The sequence below is a fragment of the Siphateles boraxobius genome, unplaced genomic scaffold (genome assembly GCF_051911475.1).
Source record: "Siphateles boraxobius isolate OS27281-9 unplaced genomic scaffold, OSU_SipBor_1 20, whole genome shotgun sequence".
NCBI lineage: Eukaryota > Metazoa > Chordata > Actinopteri > Cypriniformes > Leuciscidae > Siphateles > Siphateles boraxobius.
The window spans coordinates 11,367,331-11,385,720 of NW_027508811.1; the positions used below are offsets into that span (position 1 = coordinate 11,367,331).

Below are 18,390 nucleotides of genomic sequence, written 5' to 3' on the forward strand. Positions count from 1 at the left end.
TCATCTGTGAAGTGCTGTCATATTTAAAGACAAAGGAAACATGGAGACGTGCAAGTATCATATTCTGTTTTCCAGTCGTGTTTTTCCTCAATGGCCCGATGAAAGAATGAGCGACAGTGTTTGTGACACATCAAAGCAATCGACCAGGAAAACAACCATTCCATAATACCATGTGCTTGGTGTGCACAACTTTGATACTGTATTACTTTTTTTCCTGATGATACGATGCCAGCCAAATCCAATTGTTCTTAGTCCTTGATTTTGCTGCCAAAAGGTTTCTTCCATATGGTAGGTTTTCCACTCCCATATGTTTCCTTCCAAAAGCCTGAAGGATATATTTATGGCGTTGTGTCAACCTGGGATTATTGAGGTACTAACTGCGTATCCAGTGTTTTATTAATATCCTCTTCGAGTGTTTTATCATGAAATTGAATTACTTTCTATCTGCCTACTTGCCTTATAGTCCCATCATGTATTTGTATTACATGATTTTATTCTTGTTTTTAGTAGTGTAACGTTATCTTACTCGAAAAGTTCAATTAAATGTGTGTTTAAATTCTTTGCAACAGTTTAAGGGTCTTTTGAAGTGTCTGTTTTTGCAATAATGCCTCGTAATTGTGCAGAAATGCTACATAAGTTGCAGTAAAAAACTTATTTCAATAACCCAAATAAGAATTATTATTATTATTAAAATCATTACTTTAGAATAAGAAATAAATTATAAAAAAGGTCAATAAAACCAACACCCAAAACCAGATATAAACTTATTTTCCCCCTTTCCCATTTATTTTCAATTTGGTGTCATTTTGACCTTGAGGGCCATTAACATAAAAAGTAACAAAATCTGAGATAAAGGGGAGGTGTTTTTTAATAATGAAAAATTCAAGCGATGTCAGTTTGACAACAAGGATCATTTAAGGGTTAAACTTTTAAAATCCAGACTTCTAAAACTTCATTCAGAATTAACTGAATAGTATATTAATGTAACAAAAAAAAATTCCCTTTCTGTCATGCGTAAGAAACATGAATCTAGGCTTAAGTGATGAATTGCACCAAATGCTTTACTTAATATTGTAAAATACTGTATATTGTGCACCACCTGGAAGGTTTCAGTGGATCACCCTGAGCGTTCGTGCGCATGAATCTTAGGTTAGCTTGATTTAAAGGCCATTCTTCTGATGATGCTATAAATTAAACTGTCACTTCTTTCCCTTGCTTTGTAGTTTCTGACCCCCGAAGTTATATCTTTCGGCAATATGAAGGATAATGTTACTTCTTTGGAGCTTCAGATGATTATTGATTGGTGAGCAAGTGTAGTGCATTGGATAAACCTCAAATGAACTTTTTCTTTTTCACAGAACCCTTCAGGAACTTGACTTGAAAAAAGATACGGCTACATCAGCTCTGTATATTTTACATAATTCGTTCCTAATGTCTTGATATGATTTTTCTGTTTATTTTTCTGGCCTAGTTTTCTATACTATGAACAGATACTGATGCAAAGCCGACAGTCTATGTGCAATGCGTTTATTTACAGTGCATTTCAAAATAAACAGAGGATTTAATTAAAATCGTAGTCACGTTTCACTCAGCCATTCACAAATGCAAAGGAATCTTAACCAAACATTGAAATTGTTAAAATATACACAGTGTGTGGTGGCAGATTTCTTTTTTTTGTACATTGTGAACAGACTTTTTAAAAGTCACGTAGGCCCACTGAGCAGAAGCGGAATAACTTATTTCATTTCATTTTTCATTTATTGGTTTATTTTACAGGGACAGTGCTTATTAATTAACAGTAAAATAACTGTAAATGAGCCAGAGTTAGCTCAACAGGCTAATTTTCATCTGTTGTCCCTGGCCAGTTATTATTAAGGCAACCTAAAATCAAGATATAAAAACAAAATTTTATTGCATATCCATAAGGAGTTAACACCAAAACGAAATAACAAAGTTAAACTTTTGCTGGTGCTGTAGATTTGCTTTGCTGCAAAAAGCAAACATTATTTAAAAAAAAGTTATTTTCTTTTTTCATTCTATTTTAACCAATTAAAAATTTTAAATGTGTGCTTTTCACTGTTAATCTTCCCCTCTGGTGAACTGAGGAATCACTGTGGCTTCATCATTGTGTCAGTGAGCTCAATTTGAAAACTGACTCGCAAACAAACTGATTCACATATGAATCATACAGACTGGTTTGATTCATTGAATCAACCTGAATTGGACATAGGTCAAAATTTTAATTGAATAACAACTTCAATTTCAGTCTGTTTGTCTTACCAATCTTGAAATATAGTGCACATGTTGTATGACTACTTTTATAATTCTTTTGATAATTTTGCATCCTTACAATTTTTTTTTTTTTTTAATGTTTTTCAGAATTCACTGAAAATGTTTATGGCCCAACAGACCACTGTAAATCACCTGCCATCATGAACAAAATGTGTAAGTATGACCAAATCACTTAATCACTGCTTTACGTCTCTCTGCCCTCTGTGTGAATTCTTTTGAAGGTGGATAAGCAATTAAAATATTTACTATATTTAGCATGTACAGTGCATGAAAAGAGGAAAGCTCAGAGGAGGGAAATGGAAATTGATGTTTGAATTGCTCCCAGCACAAGTCTGTACATGTTGTTCCGGGGGAGAGTCTAGTGGAGAAAGCTTACTCAAATAAACCATTCAGCCACAAATGAATTACCTCAGCAAGTGATATGCTCTTTATGTTGTTTGGAATCAAAGGCTGACCTGTTAAGAGGAATGTAAACTTGCTCCATACTTGGGGAATTTTCCCTGATCTGACTTGCCTGCACATTTGAGCCGTTTATTGAACCTTTTAAGATGGTAGCCAACACATTGGGCAACTACCTGAATACGTACATGTAATAGTTGTACATATGTCCTTAGTAACCTTTTTGTGCTGGTAGATGAAAGTGCAGTGCATGTACATCTTGTACAATTTTTTTAGATACAATGCAGCCGTATTAAAAAGAAATTATAAATATAGTTTTATCATTTTAAGAAATATATTTATTTCCATTTTAAATAATTTATAAATGATAAAAAAATAAATTATTTATTTTGTATAAATTATGTTTTATTTTATAATTGAAATATTTAATGTAATTTTTTGTAAATATGATTTGAGAATAATATATTATTGACTATACACTGCCTGGTCAGTAAGATTTAAGAAAATAAAATAAATGAATGCCTTTATTGAGCAACAATGGATTGGATTGATCAAAAGTGACACTGTGACAGTAAAGTAATTTATAATGTTACGAAATATTTTTATTTCAAATAAATCCTGTTCTTTTGAACATTTCTATTCATGTAATAATCCCGAAAAGATGTATCACAATTTCGACAGAAATATTAAGCTGCACAACTGTTTTCAACATTGATAATAATAAGAAATGTTTCCTGAGCATCAAATCAGAATTAGAATGATTTCTGAAGGATCATGTGACACTTAAGACTGGAGTAAAGATGCTGAATATTCACCTTTTGGCATCATAGGAATAAATCATAACATTCTAATTTTTAACAGACTGAACCTACACTTTTGAACGGCAGTTTAAAACAGCATAGTAATCAGGATATATACACACCCCCCCCCCCCCCATTTCAAATATATAACAATAAAAATAAATAAATATTATCATTAATATTTACTAGTTTGTGTATGTATGTGCATCATGACATGACTCTAATGTCAGAGCTAGAGTTGGCATCTGCTCCCAGTCCCAATTCCCTGCCCTCTTAATTCAGCACTACTAAGTCTTGCCAAAATTCCCACAACAGTAGGGGAGATGGAAGACTAATATGTGATTTCTTTGAAGCAAATGAAGTGAACCGAAAGTCTTTTTCTTTTTTTTTTCTCTTACCTTTTGCTTGCCATTGTCACCATGGGAACATAATGTGTTTGGAGACCCATAAGTTCCTAAAGATCTTTGCCACCACATCACAGATGCATTGAGCAGTTACCCACAACTGTGCGTACAAAGCAGGCACATAACAATGGGTGGGCTAGCATGGACCGGCATTTGTGCCCAACCATCCACAATGCACAATTTTGGAAACCAATCCGGATAGAAAATCCTGCCTACACCCCTGACACAAAGATCAACTGGGGCTTTTAATCAGATGTTTAAATTTAAGTTGCCGTTTCAGTTGTGAAGGAACCTTTTAGGATCGCACAATCTGATGGCACCAGAGCTAATAGACGTGAAATAAAGGCCACAGAAAATAAATTTGTATTTGTATTTCATGGGGTCCTAAACTCCTTATACTTGATTGCATGACTTGTTTGTTGTTTAGTTTATTGTTTTCACTGGTATAGGTTTGAGAGAGGTTTTACGGGAATAGGTTTAAGTGTTGAAAAAGTATCATCAATAATAATAATTTCGACTCTGGGTTAGGTGAGGTACTTGGAATACAAAGAGAAAAGGGGCATTTTTTAGGATTTACATTTATAATTTTACAAATGCACTTACATCAATTCTTATTTGAGCTATAAAGCTTTTTCAAATAATTGTAGGTTTTTTTTAGACTTTAATGAAGATGTAGATTCGGATGTAACTGTTCACAGAAAGGTTAGTAAGGGATTTGTTGACACTGAAATCATTCATACTATTTACATCATGTGGCTATACTATTGAAACAGTGAGTATTTTAACGTTTGTAAATTGGTCCCATTCACTTTTAAATATGAACTAGCCTAAGTCTTTAAGCAAGTCGAAAAGCATTGTTGTCTTTTGTGATAGACATTGTATCTTACAATAGGTGCTGTTGAGCTTAATTTGTACTGAACCTTCAAGACTCTTGATTGAGGCACTATAAGCTCTTTTTTAGACTCTAATGAGAAGCCAGCTGTGTTAGTGCTTCTGCTATATCATGTACAGATAATAATTTATGAAATGAGAGGTGGGGAACTGTCCATTGAGATTTATGTAAGATGTCATTATATGGATCCATAGCACCCTGACAGTATAAAGATTAGTTTTAGGGAAGGAAATGAGACTCATACATCTGTAGGCATGCAGCAAAACATTTCCATTTTAATCACATTTTTCATGAACCCCAGTTCAGACAGGTGGAGTGTAAAAAGATCACTGGGATAATTCACCCTCTCATATCCCTAAACAACACTGCCGGGATCTAATATTTCTGGCTTAGATTTGAGTTACAAATGCACTAAAAATGCTCAAATTGTTTATGTGACCAAATGGATGGACTTCCTGTAAAATAATTTAGCTTTCCATTTCATATTAAAGTCTTGATTCACAGGGATTAATTGTTTATACACTGGGGATAATCACTTGTTCCTGATTGCACAATTACATTTACTGATTGGACATTTATCAATAGCTGACTCTGCCCTTTCACTGTACTTGTATTAACATAATTTGCTCAGAAATTGCATCATAACATGTCTTCTCGAAGGCTCATGTCCTTTCTTCTTGTATGGTAGTAATTAAAGTCTTCAGACTTAGTAGGGAATGGCTGCAGAGAACAGTTTGCCATGATTTTGATGATGATAAATGACTTGAGCCCTTGCTTCATATTTAGCTTGGATGAGTTGGTAGCATCACGTCCATTAGCTAAGCGGTATTGAGTTAAAACACATCTGTAAGTGATTTAGCAATTGAAGGGACCATTATATCCTCTTCTGAACTAATGCTCGCATCTGATGTGTTGACAGGGCATGAAGGTGTGGAGACCGCTGGCGTTGAGGTGTCGGCGTCAGATAGCAATTCGCTCTCTCTGGAGTCAATCTCACAGGGCTCCAATCATCCACTGCATGTGTGGATGATTGGAACCCATTTGGCCACTATCAAATCATAGCCTCAGTTGTGTAAGAAAAAGCAGCTGTAGTCAAAACAATGATTAACCTGATGAGTAGACATGTGGTCATGCTGGCGAAAGTGTGCCTGGAAATCCATTTGTGTGTGTGTTCAATGTTTGCTGTATTTTTTTAGAAATGGAATCAGCATCAGGGATCCCAATCACCCGTTCGCAGAGCTCCGGGGGGTTGCAGTCGAAGGCCTGAGATTAATAACCACAGAAATGAGCGTACAACCAAAACACAACATGTCCGTCCAATCTGCTGTCTGATTTTGCGCTGACACTCAACAGGTACAGATGCATAATACAGTGAAGGCAAGGGCTTAGTACATGTTAGAAGAAGGACAAAGGAACTGCTGCGTCCTAAAGCAATAGTTCACCCTATTTGCATACCTATCTGTTGAAAAGAGTAACTTTGATATTATGCTATTAATAACTCCTTTGTTTCACACATAAGAAATAATGTCATATGTGTTAGAATATGAGTATGAGTTAATGATAACAGAATGTTTATTATTTGGAATAAAAAAGTTGTTAGTGGGACAGAACCATTTCAAAAGCTACACTTTTGTACCTTATTTATCCCTAAAGGGTGAAACATAGGGGTACTGACCCAGTGACAGTTTTTGTACCTTTTTTCGTAGAGTGTAGCATTTGGAATGCATTCAATTCAAGGTCTTTACTAGTCAATAATAATTTAGATTTAAGATTTATGCTCCTTTCCCTGTTTTTCTGATATGAGGTCAGCCTTGTTAAAGTATGTGGAGAAATAAAAGTAAGGCTGCAGATATAGGTGTTGCACCTTCATCATTCTCATCTAACAGATCAGTGTGTTAAATGCGGCTCTGGCACTTTTATAGTCTTGCAGACCGGCCTTATGTTCCTGTGGTAGGAAACATGCTTTCACTGAGTTTCCCTTCTCTCCTGTGTGCCACTTTCCCTTTGTGTTCATGTCTCCCTTTATGAGAATGAATTTACTGTGTTAACACTATTAAAGAGCCATCACGTCTCCCTGAGTTGGCAGACATACTGTATTACTCTGAGTTCTAAAGAATCAAATGAATTATGAGTAGGCATATTGTGGGCTTATTTATGATTTAGCTGCAGATGCCATTGTTTGAAAGATTATTATTTAATTATTATTTTGTTCTGTCTTATCTTAGTTTATTTATTTTCAATAATTAAGTCATTGGGCAGCTTGTGACCTGGAAAGGTAAATCATACTGAGTCACTTTTTTCCCCCTCCCAGAATCGTTGTTTTTGGCACAATATTTAGTATCTAAAAGCAAATGCTTGCAATCCCAGGATATATGAATGTTTACATTAATTTAAGAGGCTAAATCTGTTACAATAGGCTAAATCTTAGTTGAGTGTGTTATGAAAGTGAGTCTTGTTTTAGAGGTTGCTCAAACAAATTTCGTTGTATGGTTCTACTGTACAATGACAATTGAAGTCTATCCATCTATCTTAAAATAAGTCTGCGGTGTTTTCCTTTTAAGTTTAAATGAAAATTGAATCAAGTTCATTCTACTTTAAATCAAACTCATCGAATCAGAACATTTCTGCTCCTGGACAATTTCTTTAATATACATGAAATCAGATTTTCTTCATTTCATCTTTATGTAAAATGTTTTAGAGCATGCATCATTTTCTAATGTTGACAGCCTCTGTCCGTGACTGATTATTCATACTTTTTTTTTTTAGTTCTCCTTCATAAACGCAAGCATATAGCACTATGGGGGAAAGAGGCTTCTTGATGCATTACAGCAAGCTCAAGTAATTACAGGCTTTGCTATTACATTTATGAGAATAATTAGCATTTTACAGTAAGCAAGAGAACTGGGTCTTCATCATTTAGAAGTGCTGATGCTCGAGCAGCAGTGAAAAACTTGAGTTCAGTGCCCTGATATTACCTTGCCGCTCTATTATCTCTAATGAGACAAACAGATGTGTGTGGCATTGTTTTTTACAGCAGTGCTGTGACTTATTCAGCAAAAATAAAGCGTCCCAATGGAGATCCCATGCATAGAGTACAGGAAATGTAACTGGTAGGTTGCAACACAGAAGTAGCCCTGGTCTGGTGCTTACATCCTTTTTGTAAAAAGCTATTTTGTTGAGGAAAACAAACTGATGTGGTGTCTTTGCAGTTTGAAGAGGTCAGTGTTTCTTTTCTTGGCTGTTTTCTCAAGCATTGACCTTGGGTTTTGTCAATTAGTCTATGCTATTGAACAGGGACAGACCTGAGCTTCCAATCAAGACTTGGGCTTTTTGTTTTCCCAGAAGTCAGTGAGAGACAAAGGTCTCGGGTCAAAAGAACTGTCCCCCCGTATCGTTCTGTCTTTTGCCCATGTCAGCTGGTGGAGCCACTGATATTTTCTAAAGTCTGGAAGAGCCTGAAGGCTCACAGATTGACTGTCTGGCCCAGGGCAGAGCACATACGTGGGTCTTGAGGTTGATGTTATTTAACTCAGGGGGCCAAATCAGAAAATGAGCAGTCACAGATCATTTACAAGGGACCTTAAAGTTCAACCAAGCACCAATCCAAAGTTCTGTCCTCACTTCCAGCATTAGTAAATTTGCAGTGTGCCCCGCTCGGACGCTAGGAAACAGATGCTGCTTTTGTCAAGAACAAGAAAAATCCTGGTAGACTGACGTTTTTTTATATTAATCTTGGATGATAAAATAGAAAAAAAATATATTTTGGAAGTATAAAAGAGGACATTCTGTCTTAGATCTTCTGCATGCTTCTGCATGTTTAGAATTGGCACGTTCATTATACTTAACCAGTGGATTTTGTGTACAGTTGCTAGTTCCAGCCCCACAAGGGTGGATATGGTATATTAAATTATTCATTTAATTTAATTCAACACACACACAATTTATCTTGGCCTAAATATATAGGATGCTGCATTTTTCCAGCATGTAGATGTAGACTGTGTTGTCAGTTAAGCAACTAGAGAGACCAGTCCTCAGCTAGACCTCAAGGGTTCAAACTTAATTTGTTTCAACACAATAAAGTCATGTTCTACAAGGGTTGTAATGTCATTCAGAATTAAGGTTGAAGCTGTGCAACCTTCTTTTAGCGGCCCAGGGGGAAGACCTGTTTAACACTTAAATGAGTTTAACCAGCTACAAATCTCACCTGACAGAGTCACAGCCCGTGAAACGTCCAATTGCTTTTGTTTTTATCATTTTATATATTGTGCATGAAACCTGGAGCTTTCAGAAATCAACTGCAGGTCATGTAAGACATATTGTGATGGATCTTGCATCTTACTTAAATTTGTATCTGTTGCACAATCCCCTCTGGGAGAAACATAATGCTCTTCATCATTTTTTTTTTGAGGGGACATTGTGCAATGTGGAATATCAGGAATTGGAGTAATAAAGTCAAGAATCAGCTGGCCACATTTAATAATAGTTTGAAAAAAATTGAACAGAATGTGCTGTATTTGTTAGAAGGTATATGTATGGCAAATGTCTAAGATCTCAAAGGCAAAGTGTCTTTTGCCTTTGACATCTTAGAGGTTCACTGCACCCGAGGACTATAAAGAAATAAGTTAGCGTATTCAAAAATAAACAGTAAATCGACATTGGAGGGAATGATTAATGGTTCTTTGGAGGGTCAAGCATACATTCTAGTTATGCAATGTTCGTTTACTGTGTTACAGAATGTCCAAAACTGACCACTAAGGATTTTGGGAATGGATTCCTTTGGGCAGATTTGAGACAAACACAGTGTGTGAAAGTCCCAAAGTCCCAAAAGCTTTACCTGCTCTGTGTTACATGACTGTCACAGCCTTTGTTGTTTTATTTCAATAAAACGGAACTAAGAGGAGTACAATATGTGTACTTTTAGTTTTCTGGCAGTCAGGAAGGAAATGATGTTGACATGGGTTGGATTGGCATTACAAACAGAGCATGTTCTTGGCTTCGTTCTTTGTTTGTCTTCCTCGGCACCCAACGTAGCTGCTGTCAGCACCTGGTCAAGGTGCCAGTTAGGTGCAAATAGATCATTGTAAATAACGGGCTGTAGCTTCATTCATTCACAAAAAAAAAAATCTTTGCAGAAAAAACCACTTGAGTGGTTTCCTTTTCCCAGGACCCTTGTTATCATGCTCAAGGCCTGGTGACATTACATTTGTATAATGTCAGCTTACGCTGCACTTCCTAATTTACTTTTAGCAGCAAGAGTTTATTTCTTGCAATCTGTCCTTTTTGGCAGACAATCATTTAAACCTATTGGGACTTTCTTTTGGGGTTTTTTCAATAGTCTTGCTGGTTTTTAGTTGAATCTAATCTAGTGAAGGTTATGTGAGCTCTGGGTTCTGCTGTGACTTGGCGAAGCTTTCAGAGAAAATTGATTTTGTGAAGAATCAGATCATGTTTCAAATTCAGTGCACTAATAATTTGACTGAACTCACAACAAGTGTGGAGGGAATAGCAGCTCTTTTCTGGATAACTAAATGGCCCAGAGTGAAAACAGCAGACATAGACCACTCCTTAATATATTATTTATGTACATGGAAAAGGTTATTACAAAGAGACTCACAGTTGTATGATCACTTCATAAATATGCCCATTTACTGCTATTCGTTTTGATGAAAAGAAAGAAATATTTATTTTTGCACATTATCCTTCAACGAAATTGTGAATTACATAGCAGTGAGAACAAAGGTCAAGCTTAGCAGACTGTCTATAACATACTTAAGGAACATTATTTAGTTTTTTACATGTAAAAAGTGTAACTTTTTGACCTGTTCGAAAACCTAGTGAGCTACATTTCTGAATGTATTTTTCTGAATCTATGTAAAAAATAAATAAAAAAAATAATATATATATATATATATATATATATATATATATATATATATATATATATATATATATATATATATATATATATATATATTACAAAATATATTGTAAATAAAATGAACCCAACTACACTCTACCAGTTTTCCACTGGTACATTTGATAATAAGTGACAACAGGTCAGGATTTGACATGTTATATTTGGACAAAATGGAAAATGGAAACCACTGTATAGTGCAGTATACAGTTGTCCATTGACTGATCTAAAGCCTTCAGGGCACTGAAGGCCTCATTCTATACATTATATCATATAAACTGTTCAGAATATAGTCGCCACCCTTCATTCTCCCCATTGACAGCAGTCAGGCCTTCAGGGCACTGGCCAGTAAAGAGATTCTCAGAGACAAAATGTAAAGCTATAGAGTGTTTAGCTGAATCTGATAGAATAGATCCTGTTCATGTCAATGAGAGGTGAGAAGTTGGGGGCAAATGTTCTATTGGCTTTCCATTGCAAACACTACAGATTTCAACTCATATGTGAGGACCAGATGTTTTGCCACAGGGATGGAGTATATTTCTCATCTAGAACCGCACAAGAACATACACATTTCTTTGGGAATTTGCCAGAAAGGGCTTAAGTTCTATTGTAAGCATGTCTACCTCTACTCATATTCACAAAACACATTTTTCCTTCTTGATAAATATATATTTTTTTTTTCTGTATAGGTGAAATATAGCAATTGGCTGTGTCTTTGCTTTATTTGTGCAATCATTCTATTCCTGTATAAATTTCTTCAAAGAGTCTGGGTTTGCTCACAGCTAGTTAATCAAGTGAAATCATTCAAACCATTCCCGGATTCCTAGAAGCCGAGCGTAGTTTCAGCAAGAGATTTCTGTAAAAACTGCAAGCCTAGTCATTTTTATTGTAAGCTTTCTGATAATTCTACATTGTATTTTTGCATATGCAGTAATGTGTTCATCTATTTTATTCTTTGACCTTTCACAAAGAAAAAAATGCTGAACATGGAATTTGCAAGTAAAACTTGACAGAGAACCAAAATCCATCAGTCTCTATCAGATAAGACCAAACATTGACTACAATCTTTAGTAATCCCATGGGGCCAGAGAAAAATATATGTGGCACACTGTTACCCCTTCCAACATTAGATTTAGTTTTGCTTGCTTAAGGTATGTGTATACAATGTGTGGGGCCCTTTATGCTGAGAATATATTATTCTGTCAGTTGGTCTTTTTTCCCCATGATCTAATCATGTTTAGAGTATCAGGAAATCAATAGAGTGAGAACACATTGTTCAGTTTAGTCTAACATTGTTTTTTTTTGTTTTGTAGGTTGTTAAATATAATATGATATATATATTTTGAAGCTCTTGCTATGACAGTCAAACTTTCCTTCTGATGAATTTGACCTTCTGTACTCTGGTGAAAGGAGTTTGGATAAATAAATGTACCTTCAGTGTGCCCTGCTGGTCATCTCTGCAGTACTTCCTGTCCGACCTCTAACAGGTAGCTGGATTTCCCGCCCTGATGCTGTTGACTCAGCTGGGCTTAGTAAAATGTTTCTATTTGAGCACACTGAGTAATGCAGGTCCAATTTGTAATGCTGCTAAAAAGGTTGCAGCCTTACTAAACAAGCTGTAAGCCCTGCTTTATTATCCTTCACACCTTTAGACCAGCACAAAGCTCTTTAAAGAGAATCTCACTCAGGAAAACAAGCTTCTGCTCTGAGGCCCTCTTATGAGCGTGTGAAATCCCTGAGCATTGGTGTTTTTAGAAGCCCAAGCGTACAGAGGCAAAGGTCAGGAGAGCTTGGAGGTCCCATACGCGAGGATGCCCCTCAGATATTTTGCTGGGGCTTGAAAGGAGTCTAAACTTCCTCCCAATTTCTTGTATGGGATAAAGAGAGGTGTTTTACCGGGAGGATTAAACTTTTTTTTTTTTAACCTAATTGATTTTGTGCTTTGTATTAATACACTTCGGGTTAGTTTTGATGTTTATGCAGAAGTAACACAAGCGTCTAAATCTGGTTGAGTGGATTCATCAAATGCTGTAACACTACAAAATTTCCCACCTGAATTTGTTTAAACTTTAAATGTAATCTGTGCTTAAACTCTTGAAGTGGTTCTCTTTTTTTCAAGATTAAACATAATAAATCTCCAAAACTGAAGGTTCTAATATGTTTTCCCTCACTTCTGTTGAAATAACAAGAGTTGTAGAGTGGTTTCATTCCTCTTCCGGTGGTCGTTTCTGAATTAATCACTCTCAACAGGTAACTTTCAGTGGGCGATCATGATGAATAGCACCAACTCCATTAAAGTAAAACACTGGTGATTAATAACATCCCAAGACTTCTCATACAGAGCAAGACAAATACACATCTCTCCTGACCTCTTGCCGTTCAGGGTGAAATCATAACCTTCCTCTCCTCTGCACACACACAGCAATCAAAACAAACTAAGCCTTAAGCTGGGGAACTCTGAAAATGTGAAACACACACGGCAAGAGTGAAACTTATCACCCTTTGAATGTTTAAAGTGATTGGATCACATTTTAATGCTTCTCTCTTAAATACAGTAAAATCTACAGTAAGACCCTATATTGTATTATTATTATTGATTTTATTATTTTAATGTGACATTTTGTTGTGTTAAATATAATATTTGTGGTTACACTTTATTTTAAGGTGTCCTTGTTATAGTGTAATTATACTGAGTATATTATACATATTATACAATACTGAGTAATATTGATTAACAACATGTACTTACAGTAAGGTGTATTGGTTATTATGTATAATTTACTGTTATTAGTTACATGTACCATTTGTGACAGTCACTGTAAAATAAAGTGTCCTTGTTACAGTGTAATTATATTGAGTATACCATACACAATACTGAGTAATATTGATTAACAACATGTACTTAAGGTTTGTTGCTTATGTATAATTTACTGATATTACTGTATTAAGTACATGTAACATTTGTGACAATTACTGTAAAATAAAGTGTTACCATATTTACTTATTTACTTTTACTCCTTTATTTTAGAGTTCTTTTAGAGTATACTTTTTCTGTGTTTGTAACTCAGCTGCTTTAAATTCCCCATATATACAGGTTTAATTTTTAATTTTTTTATTATTTATGAGATAGAATGACCGTTTTCTTGCCGTCAGTTTGGTTGGTCTATAATTTCATTGTTTTAACCTGTAAAAAAAAAACGAAGAAAAGAAACAACAGTTTTACATCAGTGGTTTGGAAGTACAGGCTACAATCTTTTTATGTATTTTTTGTGTCAAAATAATACTTTAGTCATATTGTATTTGTAACCATGTAAGAAGCTTCTACAAACTTCTACAAAGAATGTTGAAAAGCTTTAGTCTTGTAGTGTGCACTTGGCTTTTAATCAGCACAGCTGCTCTCTCTTTTCAATTCTGCTAAATTCCCTTTAATGACGTTACCATTTGAGAAATTAGTCGTCAGTTGTGTTTTGCCGCATCTTATTCTGGTTGCTAGCTGCGTAGAAGTGTTCTTTCCACAATTATTGTAAACATCTGATGTGCTTTGCTTACAGAACCCTTCCAATGCATTCCATATGGCTTTCTTGATGCAGTTTGGTTATCGGTAGCCACATGATCGCCTTTGAACCGATTAAGCAGGTCATGCAGGAAGCAGTGTGTATTTCAGAACACATTTGTCATAAAGTATCTGATCTCTGCGGTCTCATCCGGTTTTAGTGTCAAGAGCACAAATGAGCTCAAGGCCCAGAACAACAAGCAACATAAACAGCTTTCAGTGTTCTCAGTGGGGTGGCTGCTCGTTTATCTCTCTCAGTGAAGCAATCGCTTGGTGAAATATTTTCACAACTGTTTGTTCAGTGTGGGGCATTAATGGGTCATTATCTGTTCTCTGCGTTTCTAGTTGAGATTCGTTGTTGTCAAAATCATACGATCTGTGAAAAATAGTTACTAGTTGTGGATGACTTGATGTCAGACTTCAGCCTGATTACTAATCTCTGCTTTAGCTCAGCACTAAGGGAGCTAGAATGAAACTGTCATTCAGGAATTTACGGTCTTGTTACAAACAATCCAATAAAAAGAAACTGAACTTTTCCACTTTGTAGAATCCGCTATAGTGTATTGAATATTTAATCCGCTTTTGCATTTGTCATTTAAATGATCTTTTCAGATTGATCAGTCCTGAAATATCACTGATCATTTAATATTACATATATTCATTCATATACTCTCAATTATCATACATATTTAGAAAATATTGCATAACATACATTTTTATTATTTGACATATAATCTTAAGCTATTTTGTTGTTAAAAGATAAAGTTATTAAATAAAAAACGTATTTATAATATATTATAACTTTATAATATATTTTATTTTTTAATATATTAATTTTATTAATATTTTATTATAGTTAAACTTTTATTATCAATATTTTTTTTCTTAGAGATCCGCTGATACTGATAGTGACTATTCAGAATAACTGCCAATGCCAATGCCAATAGTTTGATTTTCTGAAGGAAAAAAAAATCACTTCCAAGTCCCAGCTGTAAACTATACAGGGAACCCCCTCATTTGGAATATTACTATAATATTAAAAGTTAAAATTAAAAACTAAACTAATAATTATATTCAACTTCTTATTTTCAGATATATGCTGTGTTCACGCCATGTCGTAATTACCATAGTAAGGCTCAGTATGATTTCGAATCTCGCGGTACTTTGATGTCATACACCGTCGGTGTCATACACAAATCTGCGGTGGTCTGGTGGTACAGTGGCCATGTGGTACAAGTTGTAGCTTTCAGAAAATTGCAAGTTCTACAAGCACGTGAAGGCTTTTTACAGTTCAGAATCTTTAGGGTAATTATGACATGCCGTGAACACACCTATATTTACCCTCGAATAAAAAACCTGAAATGTTTGAATTCAAGAGTAGCTTTCATAAACACTTGTCTTGACAAATTTATTCAAACCTTTAACTAACAGTTAATAAGCTCCTGTCTAGTGTTTTTATTTGTAGCTAACTAACAAACATTGAAGAATTTTCCTGAGGTAAATGCAACTTTAAGTACATGACATATTGCTCAAGTTGACATATTACAAGTTGTTTTATTGTAACACTGATTGAACAATTACATGAGAGGTGATACATTTTAGTAAGTTGGACTGCATGCATGTTTTTTTGTGCTATAACTTGTAATAAAGTGGAAGAAGACTTGCGCTCCACACTGCCGCTTGAACTGAGGCACTACAGCAATCTGTCAAGTCACATTTATTAAAACTATTTATTGTTTGAATTTCATGATAAATTGACAGAATTTGAAAGCTGAGACATTTTCTTATCAAAACAATATATAAAGCTCTTTGCGATTACTGGATAGGAGGCGCACTATAAATATTATGTTTGGTGAAGGGAAAAACACAGATCTGGCAACCCTGGCTTGAACTACAGGTGATTCATTGCCATTGGGTCAAATAGAGCCTGATTTAATGTCGCTATTTTGCGTTAATTGTCACATAGGCAGACCCAAAATCAACACGAGACAATTTATTCCGACACAGTATGAGTTGCAGACACGTTTTTCCGGCCCTTTTTGATTGACAGGATCAGCTGATGGCCGATAGTGAAAGTAATTCCTTTATTGCCCGATTCATCGGTGCATCCCTAATATTTTTATAATATACACGCCTATATTTAAGACAACAAGCTTGTGCAAAGCATATGTCGCTCTAAATAAACCATTTCCTTTTATGTTATAATATTATCCAAAGAGTTCAGCTATAGGGTTGTTATTCATTGAAGACTGTATAAATAACCAACTGTGTGTTAAAGTTTATTCAGAACGTTTATTCTGAAGCAGGTTCTCACATTAAACTAATTATCCTGTGTTGCACTAAAACAGGTGTGAATGTGACTATCGCACACACTGTTTCGTCAGTTTCATTGAACGTCAATAAAACCTGTGTAACTAATATCCTCCTGCTCTCTCAGTATCAAATTAAAGTACATACTTCTCACCTTTGGAATAATAAAGCAGCAATGGTGTGAACTGCTCTCTCTCCTCAGGAAATTATACCCTTTGCACAGCCTTTTTTTTTGTTTTTTTGTATGTATGCCAACAACAAGCAAGAGTACAACATTTATATAGCCAATAAGTATTTCCACCTGTAGGGGATTCTTTATACATTCAGCTTATTTTCATGAAAGTTAATGCAAATGTAAATGCAGTGTCAATCTCAAAACTAGATAAAGTATTCACATAATGCATAGGGTTAATATTTAAATATACAATATTAAAAGATTAAAAGATTAATGGTATATCAAGGGATATCATTCATATGTAGCTTAATCTATAAATAATTATAATGCATTGCATGATGTTTTTATGCTGAATTTAAATTGGTTAAAGCACGACAGTGAAGTAATGACATCACAGTGCTTCACCGACTCTGATATCTTGGACTAAAGAACTGCAGGTGTTTCAACCCGAGAGTATTTTAGACGGAAATTTAAACTGGTCATTAATTATTTTTAAATAGCTGTCTAGCGTGAAAGGGAATGAATTATTTGACCCTTGTGAGTGAGCTTTGAGTTTAATGTGCGAGTCTGAAAATATGAAAACCTTTAAATAGGGAGCTCGGGTAGATTTACTGCTGGAGAACATCAGAGGATGAATGTTCTTGTAATTTATTCCTCTATGTTGGGGTAAAACTGCTCCGCAAACGTTGGCAACTGGTCATTTGTTTCTCACCCCTCAAAAGTGTCTGTATTACACTCTTGAACCTTTTTTGACTTCTTCCAGTCTTTCTAGTTTCACTATTCTTTCCCCTAATGCCCAAGAGTCTGCTCAGTTATGTATTTGCTTTCCATCTTGATTTAATGTTACCCCCCTCGTCTAAATCTTATCTGCTTCTTTCTTGTTCTGTCCTTTCAATTATTTCTTTCATTTCTCTCTGTCTCTGCCCCGCTCTTTCATTTTCATTTTATTTTTAATTTCTCAATGTTGAGGTCTTTTGTTTGCTTTAAACAGTTGACTCATAGTGTATTTTCTCTCAGTCCAAGTTTGGAAATAGTGTTTATGTTATTTTGTGAGACATTTTCTAGAATGTTGTATTGAGAATCCATAATTCAAATGTCCTCAATACAAAGTTGAGGTAATTTTCAAGTTCCACTTTGGACAAAACCTTGTACTGGGGAGTTTCCAAGTCTGCATTTACCAGAAACCCTGAGGGTTTGAGTCAGAAGATTTTCATGGTGAATAATATGACTCCTACCATTATATTAAGTGTTCTCTTCTGTGATTTATGGTTAAAGAGGCTGAAACATTCCTTGAAATTACTTAAAATAAAACCTGCAAAAATAATTTTGAGCGCATTCAGACTGCATCCTTCACGCTGTGAGATTTAAGGTTAATAATTTTGAACTCGTCTTCGAAAACTAAATGACCCTGCAGTTGTTGTTTGTCAAAGTAATCCCGACCAAGACAAAACAGCACGCCTCTAAATATCAAAGTATTTTTTGTTGTTTCTTCAAGAGGTGAAACATGCATGTCTGGAATGTGTGCTCAGTGGTTAGGTAGATCTTAACCGGTCCAACTCAATTACCTTTTAATTAGGCCTGGAAACCTGGTGGCGTCTCATTGGGGCAGGAAGTGATGAAGGACTAAAACATCTGCAGGCTGTTTCTTCAG

General features: G+C 35.2%; 1 long non-coding RNA gene across 1 annotated transcript; it reads left to right on the forward strand.

Annotated features, from left to right (window-relative positions):
• Positions 1-19: 19 nt before the first annotated feature.
• On the forward strand, positions 20-6,969 carry LOC143744690 (uncharacterized). Its single transcript, XR_013205892.1, has 5 exons — positions 20-288; positions 1,224-1,303; positions 2,380-2,445; positions 5,707-5,859; positions 5,984-6,969. It is a non-coding gene; the product is annotated as an uncharacterized LOC143744690 (long non-coding RNA).
• The last annotated feature ends 11,421 nt before the right edge of the window (positions 6,970-18,390 follow it).